The sequence below is a fragment of the Canis lupus genome, chromosome 37, assembly GCF_003254725.2.
Source record: "Canis lupus dingo isolate Sandy chromosome 37, ASM325472v2, whole genome shotgun sequence".
Classification (NCBI taxonomy): domain Eukaryota; kingdom Metazoa; phylum Chordata; class Mammalia; order Carnivora; family Canidae; genus Canis; species Canis lupus.
Window position 1 is genome coordinate 9,210,313 of NC_064279.1, and position 23,126 is coordinate 9,233,438.

Below are 23,126 nucleotides of genomic sequence, written 5' to 3' on the forward strand. Positions count from 1 at the left end.
AATAACCTAATTCCATTGTCTTTATAATTATTCCTTTTCCTGAACCTCCCAAACATCTGAGATGTTGCACTTGCCAGCGTATTTCTTTCCTTGCATACCTTCTCCCCTGTACACTGCCAGTGAACATTTTAACAATTGTGCCGCAACAACGTGCCAGGGACTGTCCACATTCCATCCATTACCAGGAAGGGGGACCTCATTGCCAGTCGCTGGCAAATGACCTAGTTCTCAAATCCTATTTTAGAGGTTACTCTCCAGGACGATTCCGGGCACCAAGGTCTTAAGTTGGGTTCTCAGAGAGGCAGACCCAGAGATGGGGATTTGCATATGGAAATTTCACTGCATGTATTCCTGAGAACAGTATGTGTGGGGAGAGGGGAGAGAGAGTAGGACTGAGCAGAAGGGAAAATTGAACTGCAGGGAAATTGCAACAGAAAGCCCTGGCTAATCCTCTGGGGGATCTCTGGATCTCAGATGACCCTTTGGAATTGTTTGAATTGAAATGACGGGGCCAGGCCTGTGATGCTCCCTCACACATCACTGGATGTGAGCTGCCCTTGGGGCAGAAACACAGACCTGGTGAGGCTGCTGCCTCTGGCTAAGGGCAGTCCTGGGGGAGGGCCTCACTGGGCTCCATCAGCGGGCAATAAGCCTGGGCCCTGGGGGCATAACCTTGGTCCTGAAGAAGGGGCCTGGGAGAGAAATCTGGGGCGTGCCTCGCCATTACATCCACTGATGCTGTTCTGAAAATTGCATGAGATCATGACTGTCGAAAGGGCTTTACATTTGTTCAACACTTCATAAATCCTTTATTTTGATCACTTCACAATTTTGACTTGGATGGGCCCAAGCATGGACTCCACTGCCGTACTCAGGAGGAACCGTGTCTTTAACGACAAGTCAGACTGTCCCATGTTTCATGTCGCACTGGTCCTCACATCGTGCATCGTCGTATTCTAAGACTCCAAATTCCTGTAGGTCTTAGAAAAATTTCTGACCGAGCACCATGTGAAAATGAAGGGCCCGCCCTTGACTTCTTATTTTTTTCCTGCTGAAGACTTTTCCTTCAGTGAGCAGCTCAGGACATCTGAAGGGTTAAAGGCTAGTATCATTGCAAAGTTGAAACAGAACCATAAGTTTAATATTATTTTAAAGTTAAAACGATTTAACATGACACCAAGCTTGAGTTAACATTCTACATGGTTGTAGAGATATTAGGATTTAAACAGATGTCAGCAATTTTTTTACAAAACGGAAATTGAGTTCTACAGATGGTGAAGACTGAGGAGCTCAAAGTGTTGTATAAAAAATGTACACTCAAGTAAAAAGTAATCATCTTTATATTTCAAGTTTGAAGACACCCTTTTGGTGATGAGGGTGATTTTCAAGCTGATCAGACAAAAATCTATTTACCTTTCACTTCCATATCATATTTCTTTTCCTCTGATACATTTCCTAATTATGGTATTTGTGATGTAATTAGGACTTTATCCTTTCCCAGTTCCCACCCTTATTCTACCTAATTTTTCTATAGCACAATATCGTTCAACCTGCCTCATCACATTTTCCATAGCAACAGGCCATGGTGTCGTAAAAAATCATCGCCTTCTAGATTTTTATTATTTTCTATATATAGTCAGACTACTTTTAGAAAAGAAAGTTGTAAGTTTCATGCATTTATTTAATGGAAATGCTCTTGCCATTTAAGAAAAGATTTTCAATGATATAAGAAAATATTCAGGTATGTCAGTTGCACTCCCTATCACCAGTTCTTTTAGTTATATTATTCGGACTCCAAAGTACAACATTTTTATAAATGATGAAACAAAATCCACACTTTTTAAATGAGGGAATGTGAAAATACAGCATCTACAAAATATCACTTCCCATTTCCCCCCAAATAGTCGGGGTTATTACTTTTTTTTTTCCAGGTGTATAATCAATCTTGTGCACTTGAAACCCTAACTGCTGGAGAAGTTAAATAAAATGCACCCCATGACTTTGTTTGAACAAGGAGGAGATTTGTGATGCTGAAAAGATGACGGAAAGGTGTGGTCTAACGACAAAGTACCGACCCTGCCCGAGAATATCTGTTCTATTTCCAGTATGAGGAAGATCCACACATAAAACCTGACTCCCAAACCATCCTCCCATTGGGGGCTATAATTCTTATTCACAACGACCCACCACCATACTCAGCACTCTCTTTCCAGTGGATTCGGGAAAGATTGTCAGAGTCATGAAGGAGGTGAAGTCATCTTAGATGAAGGTCTCTTCCAGCAACTGCCAGTGGGACCATAATCCCAGTTCACTCTATCAGTCTCTATCTAGAGAGTTCTATCATTTGGGGTCTTTCTCTCTCTGGCTTGGTACTACCTTATTGCCTTTAGAGAATATCATTAGCTGCTTACTACCTGGTATCTTCCCTCAGCCATGGGAAGCAGGTTGCCTTGTGTCAACCTCCTTCCATCTTCTTTTGAAAATCACCCTAAGTGGATCCTACCTTTTAAGAAGTGAGGCCTAGACTCTGTATCACTCTCTGTTCTTCTTTACCATCACCATCTCAACAATGACTCCTGCCATCTTTAGTTTAAATCACTCAAATAGCTCCATTCCCTGTGATGGCTCCATAAGATTGAGTTTTACCTCAACTTTCCAATGAGAAAACTTGAGGCTCATTTAAGTAACTTGCTCAGTGCCACAAAGCTAATAAATGTCAGCACTTAGGTTAAGACTAGATCTTATATCTCTCCCAGCCTTACCAGCTTCTCACTGCAGCATATTGCCTTCTGAGATGGAAACAGAATTCTTACCCATTACTGAGAAGGTCGTCATGAAAGGCTGTGGCTATGTGGCAGGCATCCATTCCCACCACAGTTCCTGCAAACTCTAATGTAGCAACAACAGGGTCGGTAGAAAAGGGAGAGAGTGACTGCAGATCAATGAAATCAGGTATTTCTGAGTAGCTGGGGGGAGAGTAGAATTTCTCAAATAATATTGCCGCTACTGATGCCTTCCAAACCTTGGGCTGTGATTTACCAGACCAGTGAGTAGATTTACTCCAGAATAGACCAGAGTTCTCTTAGACGTCCAGGACAAGTCCCTGGATGGGTTGGTAGTCACTTTGGCCTGCAGAGTGTAGGGAGATTCAAGAACCTTTCAATGTTCCAGCAGTACTGGTCCCAATATCAATAGGACTGAAAAGATAATGGATTCCAAAGCTTCACTTAAGATCTCTGGTCTTCTCATGTAGACACCATTAGGTCAGAATTAGCTATTAGGATCTGTTTTTTTTTTTTTTTTTTTCTTTCCAATCCTATTGTTAATAGGATCGGCATTGCCAGAACATTCAGAGATCTTGGAACCTTGTTCCACTCAGTGAGCTGAGTGGCGATATCTGTTTTATATATGAATATCTTACTGCCATTTTAGCCTTTATATTAAACCTATTTTAAAAGCATAGCCAAAAGGCATCTCTGCCATTGGCTTCTTTCTCTTTGCTCTTTCTTTGAGCGAGGAACTGAGCACATCAATAGCTGCTCTGAGAGCTTTGATGCTTCTTTGGCAATGACTTCAGTCCTCTGCATTTACCACAGAGCTGCAGTGACTGTCTTATGTGGAGAAGCATATTTGTGGTTGATAAAATGCTAGTTCAATGGGAGAAAAAGTGAATCGATTATATCGAGCATTTTTCTGTCACTTTTCTAAAAGACAAAAGAGAATAATTTTGGTTCCTTCATCTATTCCTTATATACACTGATTTTTTAATTACAATCAAACATTATTAAAGGAAATCCAAGTGAAACCAGGGGGAAAATTATAACTATGGTTTAGTACATAGGATTCCATTTGGTCTGGGGCGGGGGAGTTTGGCAGGCGCTTTCAAGCATTTAGATTTGTGCAATATTTGATTATGTATACAATTACTCTAAAAGTATTTTACTCAGTATAATTACACAGAGAATAATACATGGTATGTAAGGTACTGCAACCCTCTTTTGCAGTCTGAATTCTGAGAAATAAGATGCCTACTGCCCTCTGTCTGAAAGCATAGTTTAATTCTATTATATACTACTTTCTTATCCCAAAGATTTTTTAGCTGAACAACTTTGCCTTTGTAACTCACCATCCTTCTTCCAAGAGAGGCAGTGAGATAGTGGTTATGTGCAGGGACCCAGAGACAAACAGAACTTGTTTAGAATCAAGGCTGCACTACTTAGTAGCCTTGTTCGCCCGTGCGGCTAATTATTTGATCCATTTCGGTTTCCTCATCTGTAAAGTGGGTATAAAACACTATCTGCAACATAAGATATTGGGAGTATCAACTACAGTCCTGAGTACCAGGTTATTGGTGCACAGTAAATAATAAAAGTTAGTTGTCATTATTAGCAGACCGATGACAGTCCTCAGTGGAACTGTGGGGACAGGCCACATGTGTTTCAGGAGGCTCACTGGCCACATGAGAAGCAGTTTGATGGATGTTAGAAAAATCCCTAGAGAGGTGGATTCTGCTTCTGGAAACTGTTTCTGGAAATGGCTGCTGCTTCTTCTGAATGACCAGAGTGGTTCCAAGTCCTGGCAGGACAAACCGAGGCCATGTTCCTTTGACTGGCTATGTAAATGAATCCACAACTAGAGTCAGGCTTTGGTTTTGATGTTATTATTCTTTAAGATGATTTATCCTTCTGGGGACTCCTAAACTCTGGTTACAATGACAGCTGGCTCTTCAGAAATACTATTCAAATATGGAAAAATTATGTGGGGTTCAGGGGCTGGTGTTTGGGGAAGAAGGGGAGGCCTGCTTGAAACTAGGATTTGCCATCACCTCTGAGCTCTGCTGTTATTTCACTATTAATGAGCTTGTGATTTGATTATTTCATCAGTGTTTCTCTCTTAATCACCAGGGGAAGGGTGTTTGTTAAAAGTAGAGACCTCAGGGGCACCCACGTGGCTCAGTTGGTTAAGCGACTTACTCTGGATTTCAGCTCAGGTCATGATCTCAGGGTCCTGGGATCAAGCTCCGCATTGGGCTCCACACTCAGTGGGGAGTCTGCTTCAGGATTCTCTCTCTCCCTCTCCCCCTGCCGTTCGTTCCTCTGCTTTCTCACTCTCTCTCTAAAAGAAATAAATAAATCTTTAAAAAAGTGTACAGATGCCCGGGCCCCACCCCAGACTTTCAGGATCAGAATCTCTGGGGATGGAGTTGGGCAGTCTACATCTTAACCAGATCTCTGGGGGATCCCTGGGTGGCGCAGCGTTTTGGCGCCTGCCTTTGGCCCAGGGCGCGATCCTGGAGACCCGGGATCGAGTCCCACGTCGGGCTCCCGGTGCGTGGAGCCTGCTTCTCTCTCTGCCTATGTCTCTGCCTCTCTCTCTCTCTCTGTGTGACTATCATAAATTAAAAAAAAAAAAATTAACCAGATCTCTGGGTGATCCTCAGGCACAACGAAATGGGAGAGCCTCTGGTATCAAATACAATCCAACATGTTAATGTCACTACTGACATGATTTCAGCTTCAAGCACTTCTCACTTTGTTTTGAGAAGGAGAAAGAGATGATTAATACCTAAAATTATGTATTCATTATTCGGCTACAGGCCTTACACTTTCACTCTTCTGTAAATGGAAGTTATGAGAGCTACTGAACTTTAAATGTAAGAATGAATAAATGTGTAGTGTTTGGGGCTCTCTGCTAAGAGTTGGTATAAATGTGCCAAGCATTATTATAGGAGAAATATGTAGGTGGGGTTGACATATGTGTGCCCCAAATCCCCATTTGCCGTAATTTAAGAAAATAGATACCGAGGTGGTGCCAGTGAATCTTATAGCTAAGCTACTGTTTTGGCTCTGTAGAGGGAGGGCATGCCTAACCCAAGGGAGCTATAAAACATCAGCTGAGCATTGATGGAGTTGGGAGTCAAATAGAAACCTGTTCTCCTGTGAAAACATGCACATATGTGGAATTGCATTGCTATAATCAGGACACAACCAAATTCACAGATGTGCCCAATTTTCTGTTTCCTCTATATTTTACCAGTTTCACGGCACAGTGACAAATGAGGAAAGTACTAAACCGATTTTGCATAGCATCTCATGGATGCTGCTCACAAATCTCACTGGTGGGAATGAACCTCACAAATGTTAATAGTTAAGTGCTACATCTGTCTAATCCATCTCTGGGACACACTAAGCTCTCTGTTACTTTGCATATAGCAAATTGAAGAAATCCCATTATTCTAAGTCAAGTTTCAAAAAAAAAGAAAAAGAAAAGATTTCCTTAAAAAGTCCATCTCTCCCCATTGATTTTCCCTCTCCTATTTTCATATTTTCAAGTGTGTATGGTTGATAATTATAAAATGGAATCAGAAAAGATATCTGACAGAGGAAATCAGAAAAGGCGGAAGATAAACCCCTAAGTTTTGACACTCCCACTATCTGTGTTTCTCAGTATTTTTTAGCTCCTAAAATTCCAGGAGGCTCTTAAGACTCCTCTACCAACACCCAGAGAAAGGAAGGCAGGATTTTCATAGTTTGGAAAAAGAGAAAAGACAATATTGTAATGGACAGTTATCTTTTTTGACTCTCAGTATCTACGCCTACTCCTACTCTTTCTTCCTTCCTTCCTTTCTTTTTTCTTTCCTTTCTTTTTTCTTTTCTTTCTTTCTTTTTTCTTTTCTTTTTTCTTCTTTCTTTTCTTTTCTTTTCTTTTCTTTTCTTTTCTTTTCTTTTCTTTTCTTTTCTTTCATCCTTTCCTCTCCTCTCTCTCTTTCCTTCCTTTTCTTTTTCCTTTCTTTTCTTTCATAACCAAACTCCAGTTTCCTTTGTTGCCAATCACATGACTCCATTAGGTGCAGTCTTGAGGGTCTGTCAATTAAGACATCTCTTCTCTCTCCCTCCGATTGATTGAGTGCCTGACTCAAGCTGGGTCAATCAGACATGCTCTCCCATGCTTTGAGTCCTCGCCAATACTGTCCATTATTTCTTGTCACGCAGAACCCCGGAACTGCCCTGAGTCCTCAACTTTTCCTAGTATGACTCTTCACTCAGCTTTGCTCCTTTAGCTCCTCCATATCTTTCCCATAAATTCCTCTTTTTCATAATGTAGCCAAAGTTCTTTCCTATTGTTTACAATCAGAGGTATTAATCAAAATCTTTACCAACTGGTTTACCAGTGGGGGGAAAACACTGAGCAAATGGAGCATGCCCCTCACCAAAGACAATGGATGTTGGTCAGGGTGCTTCCCAGTGGGTTACTCACAAACAAAGAGCTTTTACTACAGATAGTAGATCTTACTGTTCTCATTTTAGGAATTGTGGTATTTTAACCTGAGTCACCTGAGTTTTACCTGTAGTCATATGATAGAAATAATAGATGGTGCTATTAAAAAGACAGGGGAAAAGATATTAACCAAGCAAGGATGGGCAGAGGGATAGGTGAGGAACATGCTGAGTAGTATGAGTGAACAGCTGCACAATGCAGAGGTCTGTGGTAAAAGTATCTCTCAGCTCTGTAGAATCCTAGAGAGTCTTTTGTGATTCTCACAAGGCACTAGGAAACACAGCCATTTGGTAGAAAAAAAGCACTGAGCACACACAACTGGAGAAAGACTTCCTTTGCTGAGTTAAATGGTATTGATAAATTTCTCGCTGACTTTTACACATGACACAGGAAATTAGAATAAAGCCATAACCTCTCCAGTTAGCATAATGTTTACATGAAACTATGAAAGACAGCATCTGGTTTACTTGTGAGAGAAGGCAGTTGTATCACATGAAGGTATGATGCTGAAAGTTAACAACGGACCCAGGTAGAGAACGTGATCGAGTCTGTGCTTACCTTTGCAGTCTCCTTGCCATGGCACCACCTCAGCCAAGAGCCCTCCAATCCGAGCACACGGAACTGGCTACCATTTCCCCAGGGCACCATGCCGGTCCACGTCTTGCACAATCATTCCTTTCACTTGGAATGCCCTTCTCTTGTCTTGTCTAATTAGGGATGTCTACTTTGATAGACCCCAGTTCCTGTGGCATCTCTTTGTACACTAGGAAAAGCACCACTTGCTCAGGACACTTCATTTCCCTCTGTCAGAAAATTGTTGAACTACATTGGTTTTGTTAAAATAATACATTTTATCTAATATTTTTAGGAAAATTATTATTTAAAATATACTAATCCATAATAAATAATGCTTATGTTCAACAGCTCACAACCTGCATACTCATCTGGATGGCTCTGGATGACAAAATATCCAGAGATGCTCACAAAGAAAAAGCTCAAAGCTTATAAACTTTATCTGAGGAGCATTCCTTCTGTGTTTTCCCACTCTTTCTAGAATGCCAGCTCCATAGTGCACCTAACAATGGTTTTGAATGTGTTTGTTTACATACCTATCACCCCCACAAAAAGGGTAAACAGATGAAACAAGAGACTGTTTCTTATTCATCTCTGTAACTCCCGAGACAAGCAAAGTATTGGTAAATGATAGATGCTCAGTAGATTTTTGTTGAAGAAATGAATGAAGAAATGTTAATACATGGTATCCAATTTGGGCCTTGCACATAAATAGCATTCACTCACTCAAACTCTGGGAAACAAAAATTGGTGGCATTGGTAATTTTATACCACCCAGTTTGGATGGGGGTGGGAGTAGGTGCTCAAGCACGTACATGCACGCGTGCACAAGCTTATGTGTGTATTTTGAGATCTTAATGATGGAACATCAAATTCTAAGAGAGGGTATTTTCATCTTTTAATACTGTGTCTTGCAAGTGCCTAACGCAGTATATATGCTCAATAAACATTTGCTAAATGAATAAATGAGTGATCATGAATGAGTCAGCGAGGGAATCAGAACAAAGGAAGTGTCACCATCACTCTTATTTATAGGCTAGAAATATTGAGATTTGTTTTCTTAATGAAGTGTGGAGCTCAGAGTAGTTTAAAAGTCTATCAGCATCATGATAAATGTTTGAGAAAGTATATTTTTCCCTTAATATAAAACATATCTCTCCTATTAAGATGTTAGCAAGAGTGATACAGAAAAGGTTTATAAAGGCTCACAATATTAGGTGCAGAATAAAATGTTTAATTAGAAAATTAAAAGGTTTTCACCAAGGTTTTGAGTAAAATAATGTTCCAGAAAGACAACTTGTATAAACTATTACACTGATTAGATGTTTTACTGGCCTTTATACTGTAATGTCCACAAATATACTGATCAGCAGAGGTCCCTCAGAACTTCTGCTGCACTTCACTTTTACCAGAAAAGAGCCAAGGCAATAAAAATAGTTGAAAGCAGGAATTTGTTTTTTAAAAAGAAAATCAACGTCCAGAAACTATGGCTGGGTCATCCCAAATTTAAACACCATCAGAGCCCATTCAGTTAAAATTGACATTGGCTATGGATAATCCTCATCATGAAAGCTCTCATTTTGTCACATAGATGCTATTTTTTCAGCCTGGAAAGTAAGCTAGGACAAGGAGAACTAAAGGAAACCTGCTTTCTGGTTAATCCTGAGACAGTTCAAAATTCCTTTAATCAGAAGACTCAAACATTCTGGTTACTCCAGGTTTTCCTGGCTTTGAATTGGTGTAGGATCAACAAACTATATGATGGGATATTTGTCAGTAAGATCAGGGAAGCTTTTTAGTTACAGAACTTTTCAAAACATTGATATTAGGTTTAATGGGGAAGACCATGTCTCCTACTTACAGTGCACCAAACAAGTAACGGATGGATGTCTACACTCGTTGAAGCCAGCAAAAATTGCCAGATTGTTTTCTACACTGAGTATTAAAGCCATAACATCTGACACCTCTGAGATTTCCAAGGACCTAAAAAAAGAGTTTAAAAGATGAAATTTTAAAAATTATTCAAAAATGCAAAAAAAGGCAAAGTGAAATGAATAAATGTTTAATTAAAGATCTCCAAAATGTAATACTATGTCAAATTCATTTAACGTTAAGTTTAGAATTCGTGAAATTTCCATTATCTTTAAAAGCTATCTGTTGGCTAGATTTTAACATTTTGCCAAGTGTTTAAGAAATCAGCCAATTGTGAATTAAGTATGCTATTCATAGCCAGATAATTTTAACATAAGAATATAACCATTAAATCTTGTAAAACGTATAGAAATTATCATGTGGGTACATTTCCATATCTTTGCTACCAGGTGCACTGGAAGAGAGATTGCCCAGGGCCTACAGGGGTGGCCCAAAGCCACGGTGATGCTACCATTTACAGTGAGAAAGAACCCAGGACCTGACACAGCTTTCGTTCTTTCCTCTTCTGGGTTGACTCACACAGCAGGAGGCAGGCAGGCAGGATGAAAGAGCACTGGATTTGGAGTCAGAAAGCCAAGTTCAAGTTCCAGGTGGGCTACCTGTTTTGTTATATGACCTCTGGGGGTTGCACACTGAGGCTCCATCCACAACCCATGGGCTCCATCCACACAAAGTGATAAAGTGAGACAACACATCAGTCTGTATTAGATGAAACATCTATTTGTAGGGCGAGAACGACTACCACCAGCAGGTTCCTGGGCCTCCAGCTAATATTTGAAAGCATTTTGCAAAGTGTAGGTAACTCCAGGGATTAAGATGCAGAGTGACTTAGAAGGTAAAGGAAGGGCGGATGCCTAAATAGACTGGGAATAGCAGTGGGAAGGTTCCAGAACCACAGCACCAAGGCTTCTAAGCTTCTCAAGGCCAGAGGCAAGTCTCTGATCCCTGGTCTGGCATCCTCTGTGTTAACAGCCCCAGACTGTTGTTACTCAGAGGTCTGTGGAGGACCTCTGTGGATCCCCAAAGCAGAAAGAGATGTTGCTTTGACCTTTTGTCCCCCGTCCCCCAGCCCTCCCCTTCAGAGCAAATGGAGAGATGAGAGTGGGTATGGTCGGGGCAGCAATATGCTCTCCGGGGAATCTTTAGACCTAGCAGCTTGCATTTACCTTGTGGGACTAACAGCTTCAGAATTTCTAATAATCTATCACATGTTTCCACATCCATCTCTGTTTAAAATTCCAGAAATACTGGTTAGGTGAGGACTATATATATCCCATAAGGATATTGCCTTGGAAAGTCTTTCTCCTTCTCCTTCTCCTTCTCCTTCTCCTTCTCCTTCTCCTTCTCCTTCTCCTTCTCCTCCTCCTCCTTCTTCTTCTTCTTGGTTAATAGCTTATAGAAGCACAGTTTTCTTCGCTTGGTTTTATTCAAGAAAAATAGGAGACATAACCATGGGGGCTGACAGAGCTCTCAAGGGGAGGAGGGACACCTGGGTGGCTCAGTGGTTGAATGTCTGCCTTTGGCTCATGTCCTGATCCCCAGGTCCTGGGATCGAGTCCTACATCAGGCTCCCCATGAGAGCCTGCTTCTCCCTCTATGTCTGTGCCTCTCGTGAATAAATAAATAAAATCTTTTAAAAAAGAAGAAGAAGAAGAGCTCTCAAGGGGAAAAGGAGCCCCTTATCTTGCTACACTCATTTCTTCGTTAATTCAAAATAATGATTACAGCTAAAAGACCACAAGGTATCACAGGAAGCTTTTCAACTGGCTCTTTTGCTAGAAGAGGAAGCTTTGAGGAGGCAAGGGAGCTCCTTTCTGCCACCCTTTCACTCTCAAAGCTTCTTTCGGCTTACAGGTTTGCAGGGGTTAGGGGCTATCAGAGAAGTTTTTAGAAGGTTTTCTAGAATCCCCTGACACCACACTTGCTGGGTTATGGGAGAGGAGAAAAGAACTGAAAAAAGAAAAAAGAAAAAAGAAAAAAGAAAAAAAAAAAAAAAACAGAGGAAAGGGGAGAGAGGAACCAGGTCTCCGGTTTCCTAACACCCACTTGGTTGTGGCTCCTGGCTGCCAAGGGTCACCTATGAGTGGTTCCTCAGGGCATGGACTGTGACCACCTTGCTATAGATTAATTCTTTCCTCTTACAAAGTTGGGCTTCAGTATACTTAATGAGGGAGAAAAAGGAGGTGATTTTTTTTTTCCTTCAGAATCACTCCAGTACGATCTGCAGAATGATTAGCGTGGCTCAGCCTCAGTTGGGATATTATGGCTTAAATTATTCCTATTAGTTTCCAGCTGACCTTGGAACACAAACATTACATCTGATTTCAATGAAACTTTAGACTTTGTTGTTCTCAGTCAACTAATGAAACAGTTGAACCTTCCCATGACTTGCGGTAATTATAATAAAGGGGAAGTATTATCACGAATAATGCAAACTGATTTACAAGATGGCAAAGTGATATTCTGGAAGTTGTGCCTAAAGACATTAAAAATGTGAACTGAACACAGAAAAAAATGTAGTGCCTCCGAAAAGATTGCTCCATTACTGTCGAAATACAGCCCTACCTGGCAGCATTGCGTTTGTACAGTGAGTTTTGGCACAACCGACTGGTTACAAGAAACATTATGTTAACAGGAAAAGCCACTTTAAAAGTCTGTTTGATGCTTAAAGCTCTCAAGTACACCCTAAACGTTTAAACCAATACTCCAAACTGATTAAAGCATTTATGGAAAATAAAAGTGTTTTGCCATGGGGGGAAGAGATGAGGGATCTTGGTTGTTGATGCTTGTTTGTTTGGTTTTACTGAGGTGTAGAACAGAAACCCCAAATTTGACAGATTTCCCAGTTCTAATTTAGTTTTAAAAGTTTAAGAGTTTATGCCACCCCAAACAATTTATCCAAACTCATTGAATTTTCAAATCAAATATAATGGCCCTCCTGCCATAGGAGTGAGATGGTGCCCTCTTCATGGTTGTACTCTCAGCAATGAATATAGTACTTGGCACACAGTAGATGAAAACTAGTTGCCTAAAAAGTGGAGACTCTGCCTCATAACTCAGTTTGGAACACTCTAGCATCACATCATATTCAAATGGACATTTCACAGACATTTCCATACATGCTGTTTTCTGGCACTACAGTGTCATGTCTCAGCTTTTTCTGTCTCTTACTCCCCATGTACCCAGTGAACTCCCCTTCATCCTTCAGATCACTTTTTCAGAAGAGTCTCAGACTTGTGATGCCCAAGGCCCTGCAGCGAGACAGCCTGGACTCAATTTCTGGCTCTGCTACTTTAATCAGTACCTTGACTATTTTGTGCCTCAGTGTCCCCATATGTAAAGTGGGTTTTTGTAAGGAGTAAGTGGGTTAACGGGTATCACCCAGAGGTCACTCAACAAATGTCAACTCTTAGTGCCTTGAGTTACTTGTCACACTGCACTGCGATTATTTGTTTGCTTATATTCCCTGAGCTCAATTACAACTCATCCGGTATACGTCTTATGTCTTTCTACGCTGCACTCACCAGGTTTACAAAGCACGGACTCCAAACTTCGTAAGCGATAAACGTTTGATGATGTGAACAGACTAAAACCAACTTGTTCCTGAGGAGGGTGTGAGGCTGATTTCTCTCTTATTCGGGAGATCCTTCCAGACAGAGAAGAGCCTTTGAGTTAGAAACCTGCAAATTTCACTTCCTGTAATTCACCTTGCTGGGAATGAATTAAGGACATTTAATCTTCACCAAGATTGTGAAATAGCCAGTGTTTTACTTTGGCCAAGCTTTTTTTAGGGACATACACGTTGACTTGCAGTATGACTTTTGCCTTTAAGAAACAACTGCCTTTCCTTGTTATTACTTGAACAAATTCACATCATTCTTACTGCATTTTGTTTTCTGAATGAAAGTCACCTCCTTCCCAGCTAGCACGGCCAGGGCTGGGAGAAGAGGAGAGGTTTAGGGTATACCACTTTCTTCCAAAACTATCATTGATTGGAAGAGTCTGTTTTTATCCCAACTTTTAACCACATTTTAAAAACTTGTACAAAGCGTTTCCCCAGTTTCTGTTCTGGCTGATGTCATTCCCCAAGAACCTAAGTATTCAAAGAAAAATCATAGTAAAAAAATGTACTTTTAGGCCACAAAACACAGGATAAAACTAAAGCTATTTTGTTGTTTCTAGAAAAATAATTGCTTCTATCCTGGATGCTTGGTGTTAAGCTCTAGCATTAGGTCAAAAAATGTGGACGTATTTATAGAAAAATATAAAAGAAATACAAATAAAGCTGTTACTTGCATAGGACTAAAACTGTGACTGTGGTAAATGAATGACTAAGGCTTGAGGAACCCCGGGTCAGAGAATGTTCCTGAAGTTACTCAACTATTCTGTGAGGAACAGAGGAGCAGTTACATCCTGGTACCAGTCTCCCTCTTGGCGACCCTTCCAGCGCCTACTTAGGAAAGCGGGGTGGTCGTGCCACCAACTGTCTTTGGAGGCCTTGATGCCCAGCCACCCCTGAGGTGGTCACTATACAAGAAAGTGGGAACTGGGTCCCTAGCACAGTCTTGCCTTTCTCTCTGCTGTCCCAGAAGAACGTCCATGTCTTATGACCCTCATGCAATCGTCTCTTCTCTCTGCGCAGAGGATTTAGGTCCTGGTTGACAGTCGGTTATTTTTCCTTCCTGTTATGGAAACAAACCACTGAACTGTCATTAAAGTGGTTCCATACGGGAATTACAAAGGTTTCCTAGGTCACTGGGTCCACCGCTGGCCAGCCTGGGACCCTCCCACCTACCAGCTCTCCGTCCAGTCTGTTTCCCGTGTCCCGAGGACTCCCCTCTGACCACAGCTGTATCACCTGACAGTGCCTCTGGCAGGCATGCAGTTATTCTTGACTGTCTACATGAACTATCTCCTAGGAAGTTATCAATCTTGATCCCCCCAAGTGAAGTAAGCCTCTTGCATTTCCCCCACTTAGCACAAAAAAATCCCTGAGTGCCTACTTTGCACCAGCCCGAGGCCAGGCGATATGACACCCAGGAAGACCCAGGTCCTGAGTAGCTAGGCTGCTACATGGTGACTTCTAACTTTTCCCTTCTCTTGCCAACCTCCTGCTGTTCTAGAATTATTCTTAGGGCCAGCCTCAGACCTTGTTGGGAAATAGGGCCCGGTCCCATGCAAGGAATCTGCTTCCTCTGCTAGCCCCTCCTCGGGCATCCTCTGCCCCACACAGGTTCCCTGCAGACCAGCACACAGGAAGTCCACCTCCATCCCAGCCTACTGCCATCCCATCTTCCAATAGTTGACAACAACTATTTCGAGGTATCAAGACATTTATTTTGCATTTGAACCTTCCCTCTGCCTGTGAATAGAAAGTATTTGTTTTCTTTCAGAGAAAGGAGACTTTCCCAAGAATCCAAAATCATAGTCCACATTTTACTCACACAGAAGGGCTAGCATGAAAGGGGCAGAATGGACAAATTATTTGATTATGGTCAGACAACCTTGTCTTAAGGCCCAACTCTGTCACTAACTCCTTAGATGACCCCAGGTAAGTCTCTGAACTTGGTGAGGTTCAAATGGCTCATCTTATAAGGTGGAGCTGCTGTTCCTTGGCCATCCTACTTGAAAATATAAGTTTAAGCTCCCACTGAAGGGCTCCAATAAGACAATGTTCATGGAAGGCACTTCATTCACATGAATGATTGTCCATGATTGTCAAGTGCCTGCAAATGTCAGTAATTTGACTGCATGGTGACACTTTTGTGTAGAACCCCACTCTGCTGGCATCTACTGGGTGTCCCTCTGTCCTTTGCATTCCCTCACTCTCATGCTGAGGCCCTACAGAACCTGTGTAACTTCAGGGCAACAGCCAAGTGTGTTCTTCCCATCCCAAGTCAAAAGCACAGACTATCTTGCCCCATCCATGTGCCCCTTCTGGTGTTTTTGGCTGCAGGCGTCCAGACGTGAGGACCTAAGATGTTCTATGGCAGGGCTATGGAACCTGGGCCTGTGGTTCCAGGGCTCCCTCCATGTGTGGGTTTTAGGGACTTGATAAACCTGTTGAAGTGGCTTATAAAGTTGTATGCCCATGTGTATTTCCTTTTTTGTTTATTTTGAGAAAATATCCATAAGTTTCATCAGATTTTCAGAAGGGCCCTTGGTCCAAAAAGGTTAAAAATTCACTGTGCTAAGACAGTTTTTAAAAATTATTACATTGATATGGATTGGGTTACCTCATAGCTACGTAGGAAAGGCTTGGGTAAAACTAAAGTCTTATTATGTATTATTTTTAGTTGATAAGTTGCCACTTTATGAAAAAGATTGTCAGAGCCTCCATTTTCTTGGAGTTCCAATTTAGACAGGGGTTCCAAATGAGACATAATGAATGTGTTCTGTGAATTGGCAAGTGCTGTACAAATGAGGTTTTATCACACTTTCCCTGCCTCTGACATTTTTTCATCCTTATCTCTGCATCCTCCATTTCCCCACCACTTACATTCTTTCCTGTAATTATAAAATATTTCATGCTTGTATGTGAAGTGATTAGAAAAACCAAAAATCAATATATAAGATAGATAATGCCTATGTCTATAATTATACATATAATTTTCAATACATACATATATGTACACATATTCTTTTATAATCATTGTAGCTTTAATTTCCCATTTATTGATTCCCCTATTATTTATATCAATATTTTGAATTACCAGAATTTATTCTCTAGTATCATAGATCCTGGATAAGGCAAGACTTTTGTTTGTTTTTGTCCAAAAGGAAAAGGAGTCATCAAATATTTGAGCCCAAATCCTTTCATATCTCAGGACATCTTCTCAAATATTTTGCTGAACAACACTATAGTTTAAGCACCTGACCTACTCTTATGAAAATGGTATCTGTAGCTTGGAGATCTCCCTTTATTCAAACAAACAAAGAGACTTTTTTCAGAACTAGTTAATGGGTAATATGTTTTCTGAATCCCTGCATGTCCTCACACTTAGTTTAGATGTGGGAATAGAATGCTAAGCAATCATTCATTTTTTTCCCTTGTAATTTTGCTTCATTTTTTGTCTAGCACACAGTGTTGATGCTGAAAATTCTGTTGTTCATCTGACTCTCATTCCTTTTAGGTGGTAGAGTAGTCACGAGTCCTGATTACCATGCATTTAGGATGCTTTTCCCTTCCCAGCACTTGGTAAAATTGCACTTCTTGGACATCTTGAGCTTGAATGGGGTCATGGGACTAATTCTGGCCAATGAGTTCTGAGTGGAGGGATAGGTTTCCCTCCCAGACCAGAGGATTTATTCTGAGAACCTTCAGAACTCTCTTTTCCCTCCACCACGGCAACGGTGTTCCCTGCAGTGGAGTCATCAGCCTAGGTCAGAGAGTGAAAATGGTGATGACCCAGTAACATAGCCTCTCCATATCTGTTGTATATTCTGGAGATACTCGACCTTTCTTGCGATTCCCTCTGAGCTATCCTAACCCTCACTACAAAGCTCTGGGCATAAATCACATGCTCCCTTTGGCGTATAATAGTCTGGCTTTATCCTAAGGGCGGAAGTTCCTACTACCAGACACTATAGTGGGAGTGGGATAGGCATGCTCTTTTAAGGGGTTAACCTGGCAACTGACCTACCTTACCCTTTGCATTTAGTGACTTTGAACATGGGGCCTTCCTGGGGCTCTTGAAGATGTTCCTTTCTTATTTCTGGTATTTTGGGCTACAATTTCTTCAGCTCTTTCTTTCTATTCTGATCACATATGTTTTTTGTATTCTAGGAATTTTTCAACATTTTTGACCAACAGATGGTTTTCAACATGGTTCTGCTTTTATTTAAAAGAAAAAAAAAAAACAAAAACAAAAAAACAAAAAAAAAAATTACTGTCATTTCAAAGGGATCTTTGGAGGGAAAGGAGACGTAGTTGTCCATGCTCAGTCCACCATTTTTAATTGGAAGTTAAACATCCAATTTTAAATGAGTTTTCAAACCGGTGGAAAGAAAAAAAGTCCTATTGATTGGGAGTTGTGTAGGTAAAAGGGCAATATATGAGAGCCTTAAGAATACAAACCATCTCCTCCCTAAGTCTTTAATAAGCAATTGTATGAGCCTTTAATAAACAATTGTACTTAAGTTTTAGAAGCTCAGCTGAGGAGGGCATGGCAAGGTTAAAGAGGCCTAAAAGGATATAATAAAGATGATTTGAGGCTTGGGTAATAGGGTATTTGAGGAGAAGTAAGCAGAATTAGTACCATTTATTTTAGCCAAATAAAATTTCAGAGTGTCCTAATATAGTAATGCATAAAGTGCTAATGTGCAGATCAAATTTTCTGTATCTCTACGAGGGCCAAAATAAGTAGAAACTGACTTTAACTACATTAAAAAAAAAAAAAAAAGCTTTAGGTAAAAAACACAAAAAGAATTTTCTGAATGTCAGGGTTTCTACATAGGCAGTGGAATAACTAAGGAAGGGAGAGAAACCAGTTCTCCAATCCTTACAAAAAACCCCCCAAAGACTGGGAAATTTCCTTTAGTGCTTAGGTCTGTCTGAATATAGGAGCCTGCAGTAGACTCTGTCCCTACAGCACCATGGTTCCCTGAGAAATGAAGCTGTGGTAAGTCTTTGGCACAATGGAAGCAGATCATGAATTGCCTATAAAGCTCTAAGCAAGCACGTCCTCCATCATCCTTGGACATAATTCAAGAGAAGCCTGAAATAGTAATGTTGTGCTGGAGTATTTTTGCCAACTATTAAAAAGCTCTTATTTAGCTTTTCAATTATGAACTTGAGCCTTCTTTGGGAGTTGTCCTCTTCCCATAAAGTCTTCCCAGATAATGTTTTCCTAGCAACATTTGACCAGACAGCCTAACACATACCCGGTTAGTTACAAACCCTCAGCTGCTTATTGTTCTCTATACAATTATAGAGAGTGGTAGTTTTTTTCCTCCCTATTCATTGTTTTGGTAAAATTGCCAAGATGGAAAAACAGAAGAAAAATAGTTTCTAGTAAGTACTATTTATTTTGGCCAAATAAAATTTCAGATTGTCCTAATATAGTAAGTTTTCAAATGCATAAAGTGCTAACGTGCAGGTCAGGTTTTCTATATCTCCACTAAGGCCAAAATAAGTAGAAATTGACTTTGCAGAAAAAAAAAAAAGATTTAGGTAAAAAAATAGAAAAAGACTCTGAATGTTAGGATTTTTAACTTTGGCAAAGAGATACCTAAGAAAGGGACGGACAGCAGCTTTCCAATCCTTAACAGCCTGTTCTTCTTCAGGATGAACTGCACTCCTTCCTTTATCATTCAGCAAATACTCACCAAGCTGCTGAGAAGTTTGGGCCTGTGCTAGGTCCTGGGTGAAAAAGAGTGAATGTGATTAGCACAGTCCTTGCTCTCAATAAGGAACCCATATTTTAGTAGCAAAAACAGACATTAAAAAAGCAGACCGGGGATCCCTGGGTGGCGCAGCGGTTTGGCGCCTGCCTTTGGCCCAGGGCGTGATCCTGGAGACCCAGGATCGAATCCCACATCGGGCTCCCGGTGCATGGAGCCTGCTTCTCCCTCTGCCTGTGTCTCTGCCCCTCTCTCTCTCTCTCTCTCTCTCTCTCTCTCTCTCTCTGTGTGTGTGTGACTATCATAAATAAATTAAAATAAAATAAAAAATTAAAAAAAAAATAAAAAATAAAAATAAATAAAAATAAAAAAGCAGACGGCTAGGCAGTGAGACTCAGTCATTGCTATTATCTCCATTTTTCAGATGAAGAAACTGGCACTTAGCCTAAGTAGCTCATCCCAGGCCATACATCTTTTTTGTGAGGTAGATGGGACAGATATTGTATTGTATAAGAGCATACGGTTTTATGAAAGAAAAAGGACTGGCCGAAAAATAATCCTGTGATAGTTACTGATTAAGTAACACACGTATGATTCAGTGTTAATAGGTTGGACACAGAAAATAGTACCCTCGAAGTTCAAAGAAAGGGTATAAAAAGCTTAAAGGTAGAAGCTGCTATGCTGATGCTGCCAGTCTTAGACCACACCAAGAATCTGCTCTAAAGCAGTGGTTTTTGAACGGGGGTGCAATATTGCCCCCCACCAGGGCAACATGTGACAGTGTGTGCAGATAGTTTTGGCTGTTATCACTGGGTGCTGCTACTGGCATCTGGTCAGTAGAGGCGGGGAATGCAGCTGAACATCCCACAATGCACAGGACAGGCCCACAACAAAGAAGTAACTGGCCCCAAATGTCAAGAAGTGCTGAGACGGAGCAATCTTGTTCTAACGCTCAACCTTGGCTGCCCATTAGAAACACCCGGGGAGTCTTTAAGCATCCTGATGCCCAGGCCCTACCCCAGATCAACTGAATAAGAATCTCAAGTACTGAGAGATTGGGACTTGAGTCATAGTAGTTTTTAAAGTTCTCCAGGTGATTCCAAAGTATACCCAAGTCGATGAGAACTCTTCTAAAGGATGGAAAATACGTGAACAGTTGGAAATTGTGTTGGTTAATACTTTTGATCCCAAATTTCTTCTCCACTTTTCTTCATCCCATTTAGGTCCCCAGGAAGCTGTCCAGAACCACCTTACTCGGGCGCCCTTGCCCTCTGGCTCCTGGGTAGATTCAGCCAATAGAAGAGGTACCCCCAGGACACTGGCAGGGGGATGGTGGAGCTAGTAGGTTGCTTCACCAGCTCCCTCAGTGTGGCGCCATGACTCTGACAGTGGTTGTGTTCCTCTATGGCTACAGCTGCTTTGGGGTGGCTGCTGTTCCATGGCTTTAGCTCCCCTCCGGGTTCTGCCCCTTATCCTTCCTTGGGGGAAGCAAACCTTTGCCACTTTGGCCAGTTAATGCCTGGGTGCTTCAATATTCATTTATGAGTCCCTCCACTTTGTACACATCTCTGTAAATGATCCCTCAAGTAAGAAGTTACTTCCAAATTCCCAGTGAACAGGCTTCTGATCCCTGCCAGTCAGGGCCGGCTTCACCAGCATGCAACCTGTGCAACCACATGGAGCCCCCACACTCAGAAAGGTCCACACTTGGGTTACCTCTCTGCTGTGTTCTATCTTGGAATTCATAATACTTTTGAACAAGGGGCTCTGCGTTTTCTTTTTTCACTGGGCCCCACCAAGGAAACACTGATTCTGTGGCTGGAACTTTGGCTGACCTAAAGTTATTCTTGATAGGAAGGAAAAGACAAGACCTGGAGTTCAAAATGCACTTGCAATATTGGGTGGATGGCCAAATGTGGCCATTTCCAACCTGGCTGGAAAGGATAACCATCATCACAGGGAGCGGCAATCTCATGGTGAGATTATTTTAGTCAGTATTAGTTGTGAGATTTATATTGTATTTTTTTTAAGATCTTATTTTTAAGTAATCTCTACAGTCAACGTGGGGCTGGACTCACAACCCGGAGATCAAGAGTCCCATGCTCCACTGACTGAACCAGCCTGGCCCCCCCTCATGCTGTACATATGAATGGTTTCTTCATTCTCTTGGCTGTATAGTGATCCATTGTAAGAGTATTTCACAATGTATTTACTCATTCTAGTATTTATGGGCATTTGGGTTTTCCAGTTTTCATTATTACGAGTAATGCCGCTGTGAACACTGTTGCTGCATCTTTTGGTTCACATGTGCGCATTTCTCTGGAGTATATATTTATTTATTTATTTATTTATTTTTAAAGTTTTTATGTTAAGTTTTTTTTTTTTAATTTTTATTTATTTATGATAGTCACAGAGAGAGAGAGAGAGAGGCAGAGACACAGGCAGAGGGAGAAGCAGGCTCCATGCACCGGGAGCCTGACGTGGGATTCGATCCCGGGTCTCCAGGATCGCGCCCTGGGCCAAAGGCAGGCGCTAAACCACTGCGCCACCCAGGGATCCCTGGAGTATATATTTAGAAGTGCTGCATTGATAGGAAATTTTTCAGCTTTAGTAGACATTGCCAAAAAATATTCTAAAATGGCTGTACTGCTTTGTACTGCTACCACTGGTAGATGAAAGTTCCAGTTGTTTCAGATCTTTAACAACATTTAGTGTCATCTCTTTCCATTTTTAATCCTTTAATCTAGTGGGTTCGCAGTGATTTCTCATTGTAACTTTATTTTTCAACCATTCCCCTGATGACTAATGTGGTCAAGCGCCTTTTCATATATTGTCCATTTGGGTGTCTTCTTTGTGCCATGCCATTGAAGTTCATGCTCACTTTTCTATTAGATGATAACCTCTTGTTTTTATTCATAGTTTTTTGTGCAAATTCTCTGTTGTTTATAGATACGCAAATACCTTGCACTACTCATGACGTAACTTTTTCCTTTCTTGGTATCTTTCAACAAAAGGAATTCTTAATTTTAATGAAGTCCAATTTAGGATCTTTTCCTTTATAGTTAGTACTTTTTGTGTCCTAGTTCAGAAATATTTGTCCCAAATCCATGAAGATATCTTCTATTCTCCTACATTGCCTTCTAGAAGATCCATTGCTTAATCTTCCACATTTAGATGAATAATCAAAATGCTAAATTTTGTGACTGGTAAGAGGTAGATGTCAGGGTTCATTTATTTCCACATAAACAAATGAGCTAGGATTATTTATTTAAAAGACCATCCTTTTCCTATTGTTCTCCAGCACTACTTTTGTTAAAAATCAAGTATCCAAATATGACTGGCTTTAGTAGGTGGTAGTTCTGGACATAAATGAGTGATCAGCTGAATGATAAAGAACTAGTATTAGTTATTTCCTAAATGTTTGGTAGAATTCACCAGCAAAGCCATCTGGACCTGACATTTATTATTCCCCCCTTAGGAAGATTTTTAACTATAGTAGATTTCTTTAGTAGATATAGGACTGTTTAGGTTATCTCTTTCTTTTTGACTGAGCTCTGGTAGTTTGTGTCTGTTGAGGAATTTGTCCATTCTATATAACCTGTATTTATTGGTAACTTAGTTTTGTTAGTCTCTTCTATTATTTTCTTATTTGCTATTTCATTTATTTGTGTTCTAATCTTTTATGTTTCCTTCCATCTGCTAACTTTGGGTTTAGTTCTTCATTTTCTTAATATATGCATTTATAGCTATATAATTCTCTGTTAGAACTATTTTTGCTGCAACTGATAAGTTTTGGAATGTTGTGTTTCCATGTTTCTTGGTCTCAAGGTATATTTTTACTTCCCTTTTGATTTCTTGAAATATTGGTTGTTCAGGATAGTGTTATTTATTTTTTTATGTTTTTGTGAATTTTCCAGCTTTTTTTCTGTTACTGTTTCTAGTTCATACTATTGTGTTTGGAAAAAACACTTGATATAATTTCTACTTGAATTTGTTGAGAC

General features: G+C 40.7%; 1 protein-coding gene and 1 long non-coding RNA gene across 3 annotated transcripts in view; both read right to left on the reverse strand.

The window, feature by feature from the left end:
* Positions 1-722: 722 nt before the first annotated feature.
* LOC118353447 (uncharacterized) lies at positions 723-13,470 on the reverse strand. Of its 2 annotated transcripts, XR_007408897.1 has the most exons (6): positions 13,308-13,470; positions 9,713-9,834; positions 7,837-8,081; positions 4,974-5,115; positions 4,127-4,297; positions 723-1,087 (listed from the first exon to the last, which is right to left on the reverse strand). It is a non-coding gene; the product is annotated as an uncharacterized LOC118353447 (long non-coding RNA). The 2 variants fall into 2 exon arrangements; XR_004812387.2 differs by lacking the exon at positions 4,127-4,297.
* Positions 13,471-14,358: 888 nt separating this feature from the next.
* FTCDNL1 (formiminotransferase cyclodeaminase N-terminal like) overlaps positions 14,359-23,126 on the reverse strand; it is a 161,259-nt gene continuing 152,491 nt past the window's right edge. The window contains 2 exon segments of the mRNA XM_049106780.1: positions 14,359-14,465; positions 19,014-19,144. The gene's annotated coding sequence lies outside the window, so the exon portion shown is untranslated.